This window comes from Pimephales promelas, chromosome 3 (genome assembly GCF_988280905.1).
Source record: "Pimephales promelas chromosome 3, fPimPro1.hap1.1, whole genome shotgun sequence".
Classification (NCBI taxonomy): domain Eukaryota; kingdom Metazoa; phylum Chordata; class Actinopteri; order Cypriniformes; family Leuciscidae; genus Pimephales; species Pimephales promelas.
The window spans coordinates 23844442-23862331 of NC_142771.1; the positions used below are offsets into that span (position 1 = coordinate 23844442).

The 17890-nt window shown below is 37.0% G+C and overlaps 1 pseudogene across 1 annotated transcript; it reads right to left on the reverse strand.

Moving 5' to 3' along the window:
* Window positions 1-3576: 3576 nt before the first annotated feature.
* LOC120490112 (DELTA-actitoxin-Afr1a-like) lies at window positions 3577-8254 on the reverse strand (annotated as a pseudogene). Its single transcript, XR_016155118.1, has 4 exons — window positions 7623-8254; window positions 5577-5704; window positions 4842-4973; window positions 3577-4422 (listed from the first exon to the last, which is right to left on the reverse strand). The product of XR_016155118.1 is annotated as a DELTA-actitoxin-Afr1a-like (transcript).
* Between the last annotated feature and the right edge of the window lie 9636 nt (window positions 8255-17890).

Here is a 17890-nt window from a genome sequence, read left to right on the forward strand (position 1 = left end):
CGCTTGAAAATGACGTCAGTGACCGAGGTTATGAAAACGCAACATGACATCATGACTTTTGCGTAAACATATACGCCACTTTCGAGTCAGGTGGCGTGTTATCTCTACGCATTTTGAGCTATCCGCGTACCTTCGCGCGTAAAGCTTTTCTTTCGTAAATTGACTGAGAGGAAGTAGTTTACAACTTACTAAATACTATTTGTTTTTAATTCATTTTAATGTATTGTTTTAATATCTTGCATTGGTATTGTGAAAATACCTTCTTTTATTGTCTGGAAAATACCTCTCTGTCACCATGTTTGGATGTTATATATTTTTTTGGAACTTTGATTTATTTTCAAGTAATAAGTCTGGTGTTCAAGGATTCAACAGGCCAACATTAATATCAACATTAATAAGTGCTTTAACCATGTGTGAACTATTATGGAACATATTATTTATTTTACTGTATTGTATAGCACACATATTTCTTGATGGTACTCCACTGGATTTGTTGATTTTCAGGTTGTTTTTGTAGGAGATGCTGTCGTTCTGGACACAACCGAGTGGGCGTCTGCTGGTGGGGGTTGACAGCGCTCCTACAGCGCATCTGAATGCTGCCATCATTGAGATCAAAACAGGCCTCCTGCTCAAGAACCACTGAAAAGTTCAAATATGGGGTATAATTTAAGAAACAAACACAAGTACACAAACACACACATCCTCTGTCTTTTCTCTTTTGCTCTTCCCTTTCGGCTGAGATTGGATGTTAGACTGAAAGCTTTGTTTTCCTTTTTATTTTTATGAAGTACAGTAATATATAACCTGTTTTTGTCTCTTAATAGCTTATACTCATCATCATAACTAAAATCCAATATATATTGTGTGTAAATTGCATACAGCTCTGATTTACCTCATTCCTCCACACAGTGGCACTCTCACACAGCAAAATATCAGTTGTAAACCAATTTGAATTGTGATTTACCAATTTAAATCTATCTTTAGAATGAATTAAATGGATTTTTCTTTTGAAACTGGGCTTGTTGAAGTCAGTTAAGGATATTGCTGGCAGAAAATGTTGTAGAAGAGAATTCAAATTAAATCCACAGATAAATCCTTGTGATCACAGCTATCAAGTGGGTTTGGGCAATGGGCATTACCTCTCTACCATTGTATTTGAGACAAAGATTGATATTCTTTTCAAACAATTGAAGTATATTAGTTTCTGAGAGATTTTTTTGGAGGTTTAAATCCAGGGATAAAATATTTATCCTGAATGCACTGTAAAGGCCTGTTCTGACCAAAGATGGTAACTAAAATCGTTCTAATTCTTTGGAAATACAGAAATCCAACCCACAGCTATAATCATAACTGCACAGAGGAATTTGTTTCCAGCTGATGAACGATATGCATTTAAAGCATCAGGTGATGTGGAGCTGCAAGCATGCACTACAATAAAATAGTGATGCACCGATATAAACATTTTGGCTACAAATAAACATCATTTTTCGTATTTGAAAGCCGATTATCGATATATTGGCTGATGAAAATCCAAATTTTCTACATTTTTTGAGAGCCTGATTACATAAACAAAAGTCTCATCATTAAAAGCCATGTCCCATGCACACAATTATAATGTTCTATGTTTTATGTAGCCTAATATGACACAACATGTTACACTTAACTGTATTTCCTTTTTGTGAAATGTGATTATTATATTATTATTATTCATTATTTATCAGCCTTAATATATCGGGCAAATTTTCTTATCGAGCCAATAGCGATAACATAAATGGACATATATCGGTCAATACTGATATGGTGGCTGATATATTGTGCATCCCTACAATAAACAGAACATTATTGTGCATCGGTATGGATGCTAATATGGTATCAGTTATAGTTATGTAGGTAATGGTCTTGTTGTGAACGGGCCTTAATTCACCTTGGATAAAATTGTCAAATGCATAAATGTAAATGCTGATCCATTTTATTCGTAACAGCTCCTGCAGTGTTTAGCCTTGTGTCTGGTTCATATTCGAACAAATAGCATGTCAGTAACATTGGATAAGGTTACCTGGACTTCTTAATACTGATCTGAAACCCTTTATATTAGCTTGAACTCTCACAGATCCCACATATTATATCCTGCTCAGATGTCTCTGAGATTTTTCTTCCTGGGTGTATCCTCCTCTCACAAATTACCACTTCTCCTTTTGAGAGCTCCAGTGAATAAACAGTTAATCCTCCAAATGAAAATCAAAAACAGAAAAAAATATAATAATAATAATAATTTTGGTTCATGGTCACACAATTTCACACTTTTAAGAACCCTCCAAAATATCTGCTGTAATATAATGAAATATTTCCAACTTATGTGTTGCTTGTTTTTGTCCATATTTTTCTTGAATATATTTTTCAATGACCATCACAGCAAAAAGATTTTTTTGGAAATCTATTTACCGGCATAATTGACATGACGCCAACAAGCCAAACCTTGTGCCACAGCATTTAGACTTATTTTGGGAGATCTGTGAACTCTGAAATTACTTTGCTTACTTTGTCCTATCTCACTTTAATTCAGTGTTTTAAGAATGCACAGCATTAAATACAGGTTCAAACCTTATTTATTTGAAGTGTGTGTCAATATTAATTGGCATTTCCCAGTGGTGTGCATGGACATCCTTGCATACACACACTCAAAGACACAAATACAAAACAGCATAAGCAAAATGTGAAATATTTCCCTTGCAGTGCAAAATAAATACACTAGGGAAAGAAAAGAATACTGTTTCAAGCTGTAGTATGGGGAAATCCACACACCTGACTTAGTATACCAACAGTAGCATCAGAAAAGCACTTGCCATCTGTTTACAGCAGTTCTCCACCTGTCCATTAAATTGTGGAACAATCCTGTTAAAGAGATGTTTAGCCTGTTATATTGTATGGCTTTCCATAAATACCACAGCACATAGAGAAAGAAACCTTTCATCAGTGCTCTTATTTGACGATAATGGGGCTGTAGTTTGAAGAATGGAGCGAGAAACAATTCACTCCTGCTCTCAACCATTGAATTAAGGTCTAATAACAGACTTATTTTTATTTTTGATGTTTATTGGTAATATTGCTTCAGTCTCTCGAGGCGTGCTCTATACAAACATTGCTCTTTGACCTTAATGACTGGATTGCTGGTGCGTTAAAAGAGATATCAGTCCCCTTCAGTTTTGGTAAAGTAGTGATAGTTGGTTGCTTGTCAAACTGTTAGTTTGCCAATTATAGCTTTTTCCTTTTTTTTTTTGGTCACTGATAAATTGGCATTGATGTTTGGAAAGACATCATCATCTAAAGGAGTTATTTTGGACAAGAGCAGTTCTTTGATGCTGTGATTCATTCTTTATATCTTCATCTCTGTCTTTCGGATTCCATTGTTCAGTTGCCCTCTTCGGGCATAAGGAATTTCCGAATACATATTACACAATTTTTACACAGGACCGTTTCCAGCTTATGGCGAACAGCCTCGGCTGTTGAATACACCAATACATACAGAACCAAGCCTTCAGGCTCAGTAAAAAGGCGAAGGTATTACTACGAAATTGCAGAATAAATATTTATTTCAAAATACCTCAGCAGTCAGTACAGACAGTGTGTATTGTTCAGACGGATCTCTGCCCTGATGAGGGAGAAGAATAAATACCCAGAAGATGGTTTGACTGAATAACAACACTATGGCTGCCTGATATGAGAGCGGATTTAGCCTGCAGGAAGCAGAAGAAAACTGTAAACACACATCTGAGGGATTATTCTGACAGAGAAAGCAAACAGTTTAAAGTGTGGGATATTAAAGAAATAGCACTAGATTTATTAAATTGGTAAATGTATATGCAAACATTTATAGAATCAATGATAACACATTAGGCGTATAAGTATGTGTAAAATAAAAGTTACTATATGATTCTGATTAAGTAAAATGGCTGACTTATACATTGTTTAGCAAACTTGCTGACTCATAGGAGACACCATCTTGTCCCACACCTCCAGTTTTATTATAGCCCTGCCCAAAGGACACATGGTGGCCCTGATGTCCAGACATTTGCCCTCAAAGTTAATGCCTGACCCATTGGGCTCCTCCCTCACAAAGTCCTGTTTATTTTTTTTGATAGTACATTTCTTTATAAAGGGCCTGGTCACACTCCTTTCCTTTCGGGTAGATACCTACTGCAAACCAATTCTTATACAGATTGTAGTCCTAGGGGACAGAAAACATTATGGCCAGGGTCTCAATGTAGTCATTTCTGTTTCGCTCGAACAGGTCGTAGGTCAGAACCCCCACGCTGCCGGTGGGTTGAGTGCTGACCTTGCTGAAAGTGCACACTTAAGTCTTGCCTAAGGGGGCGCACTATAGGCTGAGGTGGGTTGAAGGTTTCACCATTCTCCAGATAGACCCTGTGGGATTTATACACATGAATAATAAGCATAAGAGGAAAGTTTAAAGAGATAGTTCACCCCCCCCCCCCCCCCCCAAAAAAAAAAAAAAATAATTCTGCCATCATATACTCACCCTATGTTGTCCAAAACAACACAAATGAAATAATGAGTATTTTTTTTTTTAAATGTCCTTAAAATGATGGTTTATGGGGTCCAAAACAACATTGTGTAAATTTTCAAAATATCTTCTTTTCTGTTTCACAAAAGAAAAAGTCATACAAGTTTGGAATGACATTAGAAAATGTCTATTGTTGGCTGCACTCTCCCTTTAAATGCATTTCACACTCCTTTCCCTGAATGCCTATACATGTTAAGAGACAAAGTTTTAGTTTTGAATGCTTGGTTGAACATTAGATTTGCTTCTGGTGTAGTCTCACTTGGGGTTGATGAGGCAGTAGTTATTTGTCAGGTTGGTGATCTCTATGGTGCCGTGTCTCCTGCTGCTCACGTTGGCAGCAGCAGCCTCAGCAGACTCAGTCATGATGGTGGATGATAGACCTGATTGACGGCTGAAACGTAGAGAAGTAGGGGGGAGAGGGATGGTGTGAGAAAAGAAGTCTGCACCTCAGTACAAAAGAAGTGGAAAGTCAGTTTTGTTTACACTACAGGGCTTCAGTGAAAAAAACACGAACTTTTCTATTGTTTTTCTTTGATATACAGTTTGCGGTCATAAGTTAATTGTCCTCCGTTTGAACTACTGAGCTGAATTAATGTGTTCAATTCAATATTTTATTCTTGAAAAGCACCCTGTTCTTATGTGTATGTGCGAGCACTACAATATAAAACGTTGAGTTCACACAGCTATTCTCAAGTTCACTTCTGCCCCTTTTTCATTACTATTCTCCATATTAACAAGCAAACAAACAGGGTCACAGTAATTACACGCAGTGACCTCTGCCTCAAAAACCACTCTGCCTGTAGCAATCTTCAATTTTATAATGCTCTGCTTTAAAAGAGGAAGCAAAGAGTCTATAACAGTGCTCTTAACTGAATAAACTGTCTTGTCATGTTATACTTTTAATATGGAAATAAAAGGATATATTAGCATTTAGTTTTGATTATTAGGTTATGAATATTAAGCATATTTTGTCTCAGTGAGAATGAAGGCTTACCTCTGTGGTACTCTGGAGGGTGAGTATGTGTGTTGCTCAGTAACGGTGCGTTCCAAAATAGTCACTGCATTTTTACTCTGTCCCTTTGCCTGTATTCATGAGCAGCAACAAGAACAGTACATGCCTACCTGAGAAAAAAAAGCATGCTTATTCAAATTTAGTGTACACCCTCTATATGCACGGACATGGACACACATGCATATCATCTCAAGAGGCATAACTGACAAGGGTGGGAAAATGCTTGGAACAGTTTCACACCCATAGCCGTTTTATTTGTTAAACCAGAACAGTGAAGTTGCATGCACAGATTTGTTTCAGAAATGACTCATTTTCACTGAAATGATGTTGTCATTCTTTGTGAATGAGCAAACCTCGGTCATGGTGGTGTGGATGGTGGGTTGGGGAGGATGGAAACTGAACCCACTGGACATGAAGACTCTGAGAGAAGTTCATAGTTGACATTTGTCAATAATGTGTTATTGATGAAAGTGAATAGTAAATGAAAGGAATTTGCCCTACAATTAAAAAAAAGGTTAGTCCCCTTCCATAACTGCATTTTTTATCTTTATCAGTTTATCTGGTAAATTAGTTTAAGCTAATTTTTAAGTTGCTATCTGCATATGCTCAGGCATAATTTTCTCCTTACTTTGGATTGATATGGGAGTAAAAGCTGCTAACATTGGTGATCTCACCGTACAGTTCCTGTTAGTGTTTATAGTTGCTGACACGGCCTCTGCTTTGGTTTCACTATGGCTTAGTGATGTGATGATGTTTTTGAAACTGGAGAAAATTAAATATTCTCTTAGAGGATCCACCAGACGTTTTTACACAGTATGGACCCCAATGATTTCATATTTTGAAAAGGACGTAACTCTTCCCAAAAACTAAAACTAACATTGTTATTAAAAGGCCCGTGCACAGTGGAATGGATAACGAATTTCGACACAATGGGCTAACAATGATGTCAATTATTTCCTCACTGTATGTAATATAACAACTTTGTGATTCTGTTTTTTCCTTTTTTTTTTTTTTTTGTTCAGTGGGTGGGTTGTGGGGTAAGGGAGAAAATGTAAAAAAAAAAAAAAACAAGGAACATTGTTAACTTTTTCTGTAAATGACACATCATTCTGTTCTTCCTTTAATAAAAATACTATATATGAAGAGTTCAGATGCAAAAGCCTCTAAATGCCATTTGAAATTTTCTTCTTTAATGATGATTTTTATCAAACTTGTATATTTAAGTTTAATTCAAAGTTTAAGTTAATTTCACTTAAATAACAATTAATAGGTAATTATCATTGCCATTCAAGTGAAATCATTGAACTTAAATATACAAGCTTGATAAAAATGATCATTCTAGAAGAAAATTTCAAATGGCACTTAGAGGCTTTTGCATCTGAACTCTTCATATATAAAAAAAAACAAAAAAAAAAGGAAATGCAGCCGGGGACAAAGGGGCCTACACCATAGAACTTTATATCATAATATTTGCTTGCTGGGCTGTTAATAAATACTTCTTTTGGTAATTTGCCTCCCGAGTCTTTCTGGTAGAACTTTAATTTTTGACTGAATTTTTCCTTTTAACTAGATAAATTATATAGCTTAGATAAAACATTCTAATCAAATTAATTAGATTGCCATGTGCTTAACATTTACAAAATCCAATCAAGGCAAAGCATAATCTGCCTTCATGTCAACTAGTAAATGTGTGACAGCAGGTACAGACAGATGAACGTTTTCTACGTTCTTAGCTTAAGCGTTAAAATATCGATAATAACAGGCCTGACAGCACGGCAGAACAGGCAAGACACTTGCGGGCTCCATATGGCTCAGAGAACTAAATTGTTAGCAGAGACAAACAGTGATTCAGTGAGCTGAGAATCAAAGACATGCACCAGCAGACATAAGCAGTGAGACTTTTCAGTGCAGATGAATTAAGGGTTAATGCTCAATTCTGTATTTAAGACAAAAGCTTTTTTACTTTTTCTTTTTACAGCGCACACATGAAGCTTAACACAAACTGGTTAATAAGTACCAGACAATTACCTGCAAGTAAGAGATGCTGCTGCTTAGAGAATTCAGGGTTTGCTGCTCTTCTGTTTTAGCGTGAATGACAGAAACACTTGTAGACACACAAACACCTGCTTGACAAACACAGGCGTGTCCTCTTCTTTCCCCTCCAATGCTGACAGGGAGAAAAAAAAGAACGGTAGAAACATTTGTGGGAGAGTTTGATGCGAGTTGACACAGTTAGGTTGACTAACTGCTTCCATAAATCCACAAAGCTCTATTCAGAGAATTCATGGTCATAAAAAAACAACAACTAAACAATTCATGATTAATTCTACAACAATTCATATGTTAATGGATAGATCCAGCCAGTGCCAACGAAAACAGCATGACATAATGTGGTTATGCTATTTTGGTTACAATGCAAACATTGAAAGTGATGAAAAGTACCAAATCCAACAATGCCCAAAACCTTTGTGAAAAGTATTTAGATAGGGCTTTATAACAGGGTGCAAGGACAACGGGAGATTATTGCACACTTGTGCAATGTTTGCCACTACATCCAGTGTTGTAGTCGAGACCACCTCACTCGAGTCCGAGTCGACACCGAGACCAGAGAGAGTCGAGTCCGAGTCAAGACCGAGTCCATAGAGAGTCGAGTCCGAGACCAGAGACGGTCGAGTCCGAGTCGAGACCGAGACCAGGGTTGAGTACCTAATTTACTTTTATTTACTTAGAGAAATCCTTTTTTTTTTTTTTTACTAAATTTACTTAGAGTTTAAAAAATATGATCAGTTTAGGTTAAAAAGGCCACATAGTAGGTGGTGTTAAAAGTAATTTTATTACAATTTGTCATGCGCAGTTGCGCACTAGAAAATCACCAATCACTGGGCGTGTCAATCAATTTAGATTCAAGAAATATTTTATTAACATACATTAATAATCATGAAAAATATTTTTAATTGAACTCGAGTGGACTCGGGAATAATTCCGAGTCCTAAAAAAAAAATGTTCGAGTACGAGTCAATTCCGAGTCCAACTGGACACGAGTCCATGAAAAGACCAAGACCATTAAAATATGGTCTCGAGACCGAGTCCGAGACGAGTCCGAGTCTCGAGTACTACAACACTGACTACATCTCCTAAGAGCGACGGTGTGTGATTGAACGTGTCCGATGAATAAAGAGAGTGTGAAAACACACAGCTGCACACTTAGCATGTTATTGAGTGTCCAACTGCATGTACAGACATTTCCTCTTCGTTCAAGCACATTTTCAAACTCACTGAAACATCAAGAGACTGTGTATACTTCGCAGAAACACATTTAGGATAAACTTACATACATCGCTGACAGAAAGTTCAGGGCCCTCATTCATTTTCCAACAGGGGTAGCACATAAACACCCCGTTAATACTTTTCTAATAATGAAATCCTTAATCTGAGAAACAGAAAATCAAAATGTAAATTTACGATTAGATGTATTCCATTAAGAAAATAAATTATACCGATTTAGACCGACATGATGGTGAGTAAATGTGACAGAATTTTCATTTGAATTCTTACCACATCCTCATATTTGAACTCGTATATTTGTGTTCACTGGAAGTACATTTAAAGGGTTAGTTTGGACACTAAAAGCCCTGTTTTAAGATCGTTTCTGATGAAATGGAATGCTTAAGACTGAAATTTGGACAAATGCTGCTGTCCCAAGAATTCATAGTTTTTGTCCAACTCCATTGACTTGACTTGGTACAAAAACTACGATAAAACCTGTTGGAAAGCATCTTTTGCAGCGATTTTTGAACACCCCAGACCACTCGGTGAGGTTCACATCTTTGCAAACTGAAGTTTAATGCATTTTATGAATGATTGTTCCAGTGCACATAGACAACCATTGTGTAGATGTGCTAACACAGAAACCGACAATTCTCGAGAGCAGCAGCATTTGTATCATTTCTATCTTAACCGTTCTATTTCATCAGAAACGAACAGGGCTTTAAGTGTAAAATAACGATCTAAGCCTTAGCCGTTGAGCATATTTACACGCATTAATACAAATTATTTTTATATGTCAGATTATAAATGCTCCTCTAGAGTATTCCTCATAAGCCATTGATTTATTTTTCCCCTTTTTACAGTGGCCAAGAAAGGCTCAAAGTGACTTTTGGAACTAGTGCAACTATAGCTATCCAATAAAACACTTCACATTCTCTCCACCAGCCAAAGTAATTCACCATCGGCTGAATCCTTTCAAAGGAAATCAAAAGCTAACCTTATGATTAGATGTATTTCAGTGTATAAGTCCACATCCCATTACCTGAGCCAATGGAGGCTCTCTAAATGCATAGAGCTGCCGTGCGTCTGAAGGGCTAAAGATTAATCCCTGGAGCCTATGAAGCTATTCACAGGTAGGGCCTTTCAGATGATGGACTAATGGGGTTTGTGTGTGGTGGGGGGGTTATGCAAACAGAAGTGATTACACACAGTCAGGCTGTATGCAGCAATCGCTGTGTGTGTGTGTGTGTGTGTGTGTAAGGGGGTTGAAGTTGTCGGTTGATTGATTGTTAAGGGGGGTGAGAGGTTCCACACGCTCACTTTGTGATGAATAGGCTGTCAGATGCCCTCCAACTACCCAAACAAGGCCGTGGTAAAACAGGCATTTAAGTGATTACACCAAACGTGTAAATATTAAACGTCCATTACGGAGGGATTATATATGCTGTCACTCCGCAGATAAGAGGCAAAGGAGGGAGAAAAAAGACAGTGATGCGGGGATGAGAGAAAAATGTAATAGAAAAAAGGACAGGTGCTCAAGCTACGTATTTTTTGTTTCATGCCCGACTAATGTTTTTCTGTTTATTCTCCACAAGGACCAAATCTCAGGCATTAATCACATTTTGAGATCACTTGAGGTGCGTTTTGTGTGTGTGAGGGCAGTTTGTTTGTGTGTGTGTTTGTATCTGACGCTTTAATTTGTCCAGGCATGTTACCGCATCCCCAAATTCAAATTAGCCGAGATAAAGAGCATTTACAGAAATGCAGTGGGGTCTAGGGCTATTGGGAATGTGTGATTACCATAAAACTTTAAATAATAGTCCCAAATAGACGCCTGTCTCTTTTACATGCCTGGTGTGGCTGCACTTTTGGGTAAATAAAGGCCAGTCTCAAATAGAGGCTGGGTCTGTTTTTTTTTAGTTTCGGGTTGTATTTAATCCGCTTTTTTGATCGGTGATTGATGTAATGACTGCTGCGCTTGACAGGACGCATAACGAGCAGAGAGCACGCACTCTCACGTCTTCAAACAACACGAGCGCTGTCTTGGTCTCTCTCCTTTGTGCATATTAATCGAAATCAATTGACACGATAATAAAACGTCAGAAGACCGCAGTTTCACGTGGAGCATTTAGAGATTTTTAGAGATTAGAGACTCTAGGCCTATATACTCGATGAACAACATCTTAACACTAGATTATAAAGGCCTGTCTCATATAGACGCCTGTCTCAAATACAAGCCGGTGCAGTTCGACGATTTGGGAAAATAAAAGCCTGGGCTGTTATTTGAAGTTTTATGCTATTTATCTTTTATCTAATGATCATTTGTGCAGTATGCCCTTTCATTCCTCTGCAGCCCGGTAATCGATTGGGCGGCATGCGACATGAATACATTTGAGTCCTCTCCGGGTAGCAAGAGCGAGGCTGTAACCTGTAGGAATTATTTTAACGCATCTGTCAAACAGACAGAAGACTGAGAACATAGTGTTGTCCTTGAAAGGATACAGAATTATATTGGATATTCAAGAACTTGCACAATTTTAACACAAACTAGTTTATGCCAAATATTCTGCTGAGAGTGGGAAAATGGTGAGAGTTTGGATTTGTGAAGTGTGTCATCACATGAATTTCAAATAATAAATAAATAAATCAAACAGGGCAATTTGAACAGTTTATAAACCAAAGTGGGATTAAAAAAGGTAATAGTAAAACATGTAAATAGTGTAAAATATGCATTGAGAATTATGGTGTGAGGTATTCTTTCTTTCAGTATTTATTTCCTTCTTACATTCCTTGTTTACGTAGTATAGTTGTCATATTGGGGACAACTGTCTTTTTTCATTTCCTGTCTTTCATATTTTTTGTCTGTGGTTACACAAGTCCCTATCTCCCTCATTTCATTTATCTTTAAAAATGTCTTTTACAGTTTCTGTTTGTCTTCTCATTCTCCCTTTCTGTAAGATTCTATCATGGTTTGGCTCTGCTACCTCTGATTTCTCCCCAAAAATTGGCTCTAGTCACTCAATTTTTTAAAGCCAGGGCAGTTATCATACCATTGTTTCCATCCTATTCGTCTTTTCCTTTTGTTCTTCTGTCAGTGTAGCTCCTCTTGGTTTTTCAGGAGGACAGTTCCTTTGTGTTACAGGGGCTATTATGCTGTCCTCTATAGTATTTATAAAATAAACACTAAAGCTTTACTTAAAGGGAACCCAAAAGTTCTGTCATCATTTACTCACCTTCATGTGATGTAGTCAGTTGTTTATATGCCGAGACTAATTTGTTATGCATGTTCTGTTAATTTACTTTTGTGACGTTATTGCATTTGTGTTCAGAGGTACACAGAGTAAAGCTTTGGTTTTAGCAGCGACGCTTCACACACTATTATACAATCAGCTCAAAATAGTCTGTTTCCATCATACACTACATGATTTTTTTTGTAAAATCTGTCAATTTCAACTGCCCAAAATCTGCTTACTGGCGCAGACTTTCAGCGACAATTGTTGACGACTCGTAGTCAAGTCAAGTTTATATTGTGCTTTTAACAATATAGATTGTTTCAAAGCAGCTTTACAGTGATAATATGAAAATAAAGTAACAGTAAAATAATAAATAACACATTTTAATCTCTGCACCAGCATTAAAAACACAAACCTGTGAAAATGCTGACAGATGTAATGCAATTTAGAATCTAAAATGGCCCCACAATCTGGAAGACATACTGTATTTTTTTAGAGTGTTCATCTGCAATACGTCTAGACGTCCATGTTTCCTGTCAGATGTCAAATAGACGTTTAGCAGATGTATTTAAGATGTAATGATTTAGAATGTATGTTAAATTGGCATCTTAAAGATGTTAATCAGAAGTTAGTAAACAGCAGATGCTTTCCAGATGAAGTGATCTTTAAAGCAGCATTAGGTAACTTTTGAAATTTTGCTCTCTGGGTCCCTCTACAGGGAAACAGTATTGTCTTCTACTGTCGTAAAATCTGCAGTGGTGGAGGAAGTACTGAATCTCAGTACTTAAGTAAAAGTACAAATACCCAGATAAATATTTACTTTAGTAAAAGTAGAAGTAACACAATGACAACCATACTTAAGTAAAAAGTAAAAAGTACTTTATTTTAAAAGTACTTTAAGTATTAAAAGTAAAAGTACTTGCATAACAATTTATTATCTTAATGTCTATTTTCTAATGATTAATAAAACATTTAATTCTAACTCATTCAACCTAATAGCCTACTCCTACTCCTAATGATGTTCAATAATGATGGAAAAAAAAGTCACCATTTCTGAAACGAGCTTGCAATTAGGCAATATCATGCTTATCCTTACTATATGTTAATAACTATGTTTGGCAGTAAACGCGATTAATTTGTGGTGTAATTCTAAACCTCTTGGCTTGCCATAATCCTAACCAAACCAAACATATATTACATACGGTGTGTTTCCTATGCACGTAAAAACAAATTTTCGCGTATGAGTTGCATGATAAACACACTGCGTGCGAGACGCATTTAGTTGACGTATCTATGGCAACCAAACGTCACTGGTGAGACAAACGTGCAACGAACGGACGGTCAGATTACGTTTTGGCAGGGGAAAAACTGATCAGAAAATGTAACGAAAATGTAACAGAAGTTGTAGAAATGTAGTGGAGTAGAAAGTAGAATAATTGCTGCAAAATGTAACGAAGTAAAAGTAAAAAGTATGCACTATTTATTCTACTTAAGTAAAGTAAAGATACGTGAAAAATGTACTTAAGTAAAGTAACGAAGTATTTGTACTTCGTTACATTCCACCACTGAAAATCTGTCATGGTTACACGAGGGAATACGCTGTGTGCATTTGTTGACAAGCGATACCCCCAAACTCTGCAGAAGGCATTCTCACGTCTTGGGCAGATTCCAGTGTTGCGTGTGAAATGTCTTCATCCCAGGTACATATTTCTTTTTTTTTTCTCAAACGCCAAAAGATTGCAAAGCTCACGTTTACAAGTCAGCGTCTTTATAGTGGCCTATTGGCTACTGTTTTACATGATGAATATGCTAATTCAATTCAATGTTTGTGTGGTAGGTAATAGCCATCTCGTCAATATTATAATATCAAGCTACCATAGATGAATCTGCAAATTTTAAAAATCTATTTGCATTATAGCCTGAGGCAAGACACTTTCACCTGAAAAATAAATAAACAAACATGACTATCACCCTGCAGACATAGGATAGTTATCCTTTTATGGTGTCCATCTAATTATGTATTATTTACTTGCAAGAATGTAGCCCCTACCAAACTTGTACACACCGTTAAGACATAGGCTTACTGATTTATTTAGTTTTTGATGGCCAGCATCGGTCGGGCACCCCTCATCCTCCTTTAGCGTAAATGCTGGACCAATATTGATCCTCATCCTGCCTTTTATTTGGTCACTCTCCCCTTTTCTCTTTCTACTGTCCTCCGACAAAACCTTTGGCTTATGCTGCTTCAGCCATGACAACATACAGAGGTAAAAAAAAACCCAAAAAACGTTCATTGGGCTTTCACGTTAGAATTTGAGGAAGTGGGGGAAGTGATGTATGCCGTAAAGCAGTCAAATTTTGTAGTTTTTTTTTTTTTTTTTTTGCTTGGGTTCCAAACCGAAGTAACATAGTGCCAGTAAAAGCGATACAGACACCGTCAGGCTATGGCAGACCTGTCATTCAACCTATTGTAAGTCGATGTACCATCACAAGGGTTTTGGAAAAATATTATAAAGGTTGAAAAAGTTACATAGTGCTGCTTTAACAGACATCTTACAGACATATGCCTTAACGACACTCTCAGCGACTTCTTATACTCTCAGCAGTAAAATTAACTTATTCCTTCACTCGCCTCATAGGAGTGAAGACTCTCCCTCTCTCCTTCAAAATCTCTTCCTGTCAGAACAGTATTAAAGCAGTATTAAAGCAAATAAAGCAGTACAGTAAAAACAGTCGGATGAACGAATACCATTATTAATTTATTAAAAACTCCTACATTTAATTATACAGCACCATATCAACAACCAGTAAGTATACAGTATGATATCTTTCAACCTGAAGTCTAAAGATTCATAGTAACGGTTCACGGTTAATTTAGAATCAGACATAACTGAAAAATGATTGGCGGTTCAGTAAGAGTCATTTGCAAGCTTTAAATGAGTCACTGATTGAGTAAGTTTGAGTCAAATTGTGGATCTGTTTCATTACTATTTTTTTGACTGATTTATTACAAAGAACCTGTTCATAAGAGTCATTGTTTGCAGATTGGACATTGGACTGCGTTCACTGTTTCAATGCAAAGCAAACGTTTTCCAGATTGTTATCAGTGCCAAATAGATTTTAAATAATTAATTTTATATTGATTTTTAAATTCTTTTATTGGATCTCATTCTTGTGAAGCGCTTTGAAATGTTACTTTTAAAGCCGCTATAGAAAATAACATTTATTATTATTATTATTATTAATAAAGATTTTAAATTTGTCAAATTGTAAAAAAAAAAAAAAGTATTATTGTTGTCATTGTTACCTTCTAGAGGCTGAATCCCTGAGGGTGAGTAAACAATGTCAGAAAAGATGAAAAATGGAACCATAATTAGAAAAGGAAAAAAGTGTTGACTGAAAGGAAAGTGAAGAGAGGAAGATAAATCAATACTTTCTTGCACTCTAGTCAACGTGCATACATGGGATATTTCCTCACCTTATATGTTCTCTCATGCCTCTCTGCTCCTTCATCCCTCATTCACTGGTTTGCTTTTCCTCCACTGACATATCCTCTCATCCCTCCTTTATCACAAATATAATGCCATTGATCTGAAAACCAATGGGAAGCCTTTCTCTGTAAACACACAGCCGTTCAATAGGAGACCAGGGACTCTATTGGGAATTCATGACAGGTGTGTGTGTGTGTGTGGTTAATACTGTAAGTTGTGTGTGCATGTGTTCTATATCTGACTTTTGAGATCCTGAGTGGCTTAGAATCAATTATATATCTTATTGCTTTCCTGTCTTGTCACCCCTCATCTCCAACACACGCACACATCTTTCCAGTGTCGTCGAGGGCACGAACGCCCACACGTGTGTGTGTGTGTGTACGTGTACTTTTTGTTCGATTTCTCTCACTCCCACCAGTGCAATTAAGCGTTGTGCTCTGTGGACGAGGGGATCAAAGGTGTGCCGGTTCTCTTTTGACTGCAGATGAATGCGGAGCGACGGCACAAACGGACCAGTGCAAGTGTGTGGTTATGGATTTCTGCCCCTGTTACCACTCTCCCTAGCCTGTCTGCCGCTCCCATCGCAGCGTGTGCAAATGTTAAAGAGTATGCATATCTTTGCGTAGTGTGTGAGAGTGTGTGTCTCAGCACAGAATGTGTGTTGACAGGTCGTGGCCTTAAAGAGAGTGAAGTGCTTTCCTTTCCTCAGAATGATCCTAAATCATCAGCAGACACTTTAAAAGGCCACCACACCGCTTATTACTCAGTCTCTGTCACTGTGCACGAGTCCTGTTTGTGAGAATAGGGGCACATGAGACTACCCATCTTTGTGCTCCATTATGCACAGATGTGCACATTCGTTCACATTGCAGAATTAGGACATTTTAGCCTTTTTATATCTATTATTTTTATGTACAGCACATAAACAATTTATATATATTGTTTTACTATATATATATATATATTACCACATTCTGCTATATTTACAATTTTATTACACATTTGTGCATCTAAGATTTTTAATTTGCTAAATCAAGATTGCATTTATGTAAGACCAAAAAAAGAGCAGCAAAAACAACAATATATTATTCTGTTTGCTGTCAAAGTCTGTGAGTGACAATTATATGCTTCATTTCATTACGTGCAAGCTTTAAGAATGGCCTGCTTTTGAAACGCATTCAGCTCTCCAATATAAGCAAGACATTGATAATTTAACTAGTCTGACAGAAGTTCACTTTTTTATTTCTTATAACTTAAATAAATTATATTTCTTTCCCCCCCCCAAAAAAGTTTATTATTGTATATTATGTAGGCCATATTATGTAAACACATTGTATATAATGTGTTTTTATATGCTGCACATTGCATATGATACCTCAATCAGCATACTATCATCAACAAAATTATTGCAAGAATTAGATACTTTTTTTCCAATCAAGACTTACATAATGCTCCCAGTTACATTTAGGATTGATTTTAAAGTATTACTGGTATATACAGTAGGGGTGCACGATATATCGAATCAATATCGTTATCGCGATATCACGTTGCTCGATATCAATATCGAAAGTGTCGCGATATTTATGCAATATTTTGTTTATGATGCGTCTGTTCCGACATGCACCGTTGCATTTCCCCCCGAATCATTTCCTGATTTTCCTTCTCCATAAACAATATTAAATCAAGAGAGGTTTAACTTTTCATGCTACAGATTTCCCACAGTGGTCAGAAAGAACAGGAGAGACACTTTGTTTTTCTCAATATAAAGTCGCTACTCGCTCCAAAGCTAACCGCCGTCACTCTCTCACTTCTCCCTTGCTCTCCTGCCACACAGTCCCACACACACACACTTGCCCCGGCTCGACGCGCACACCAGCGCACAAGTAGCCTATAAACATCAGGCCACGGTCCACCTGGCAACTTCATGCGTTTTCACTGATCGGATAGCTATCTGATTTATCAAAATACGATCTTCAATTCCCGCGCTATATGCAGATTTAATGGAGTGCACGTCACCGTCACGTCAACAGTTATGAGCTGCGTTTTATGATCATCAGGTAAAATAAGATCAGTTCGTTTATTTACTTTTAATGAAGATAACTGTGAAAAGCGTCTGCGACTTACTTTCACTTTGATTTGCGATAGTTTGCGCGTTGGCTTGATGAAAAGGTTCAACAGCGCGTCGTCATATCTGGCCATAACATGACAAGCCTGTAACGTTCTCATTTTTAGCGTTTTTGGAAGGAGTACATTTTACATATGTGGTTTATTCAATAACGAGATGCATTTACATTTTTCCAGTTTC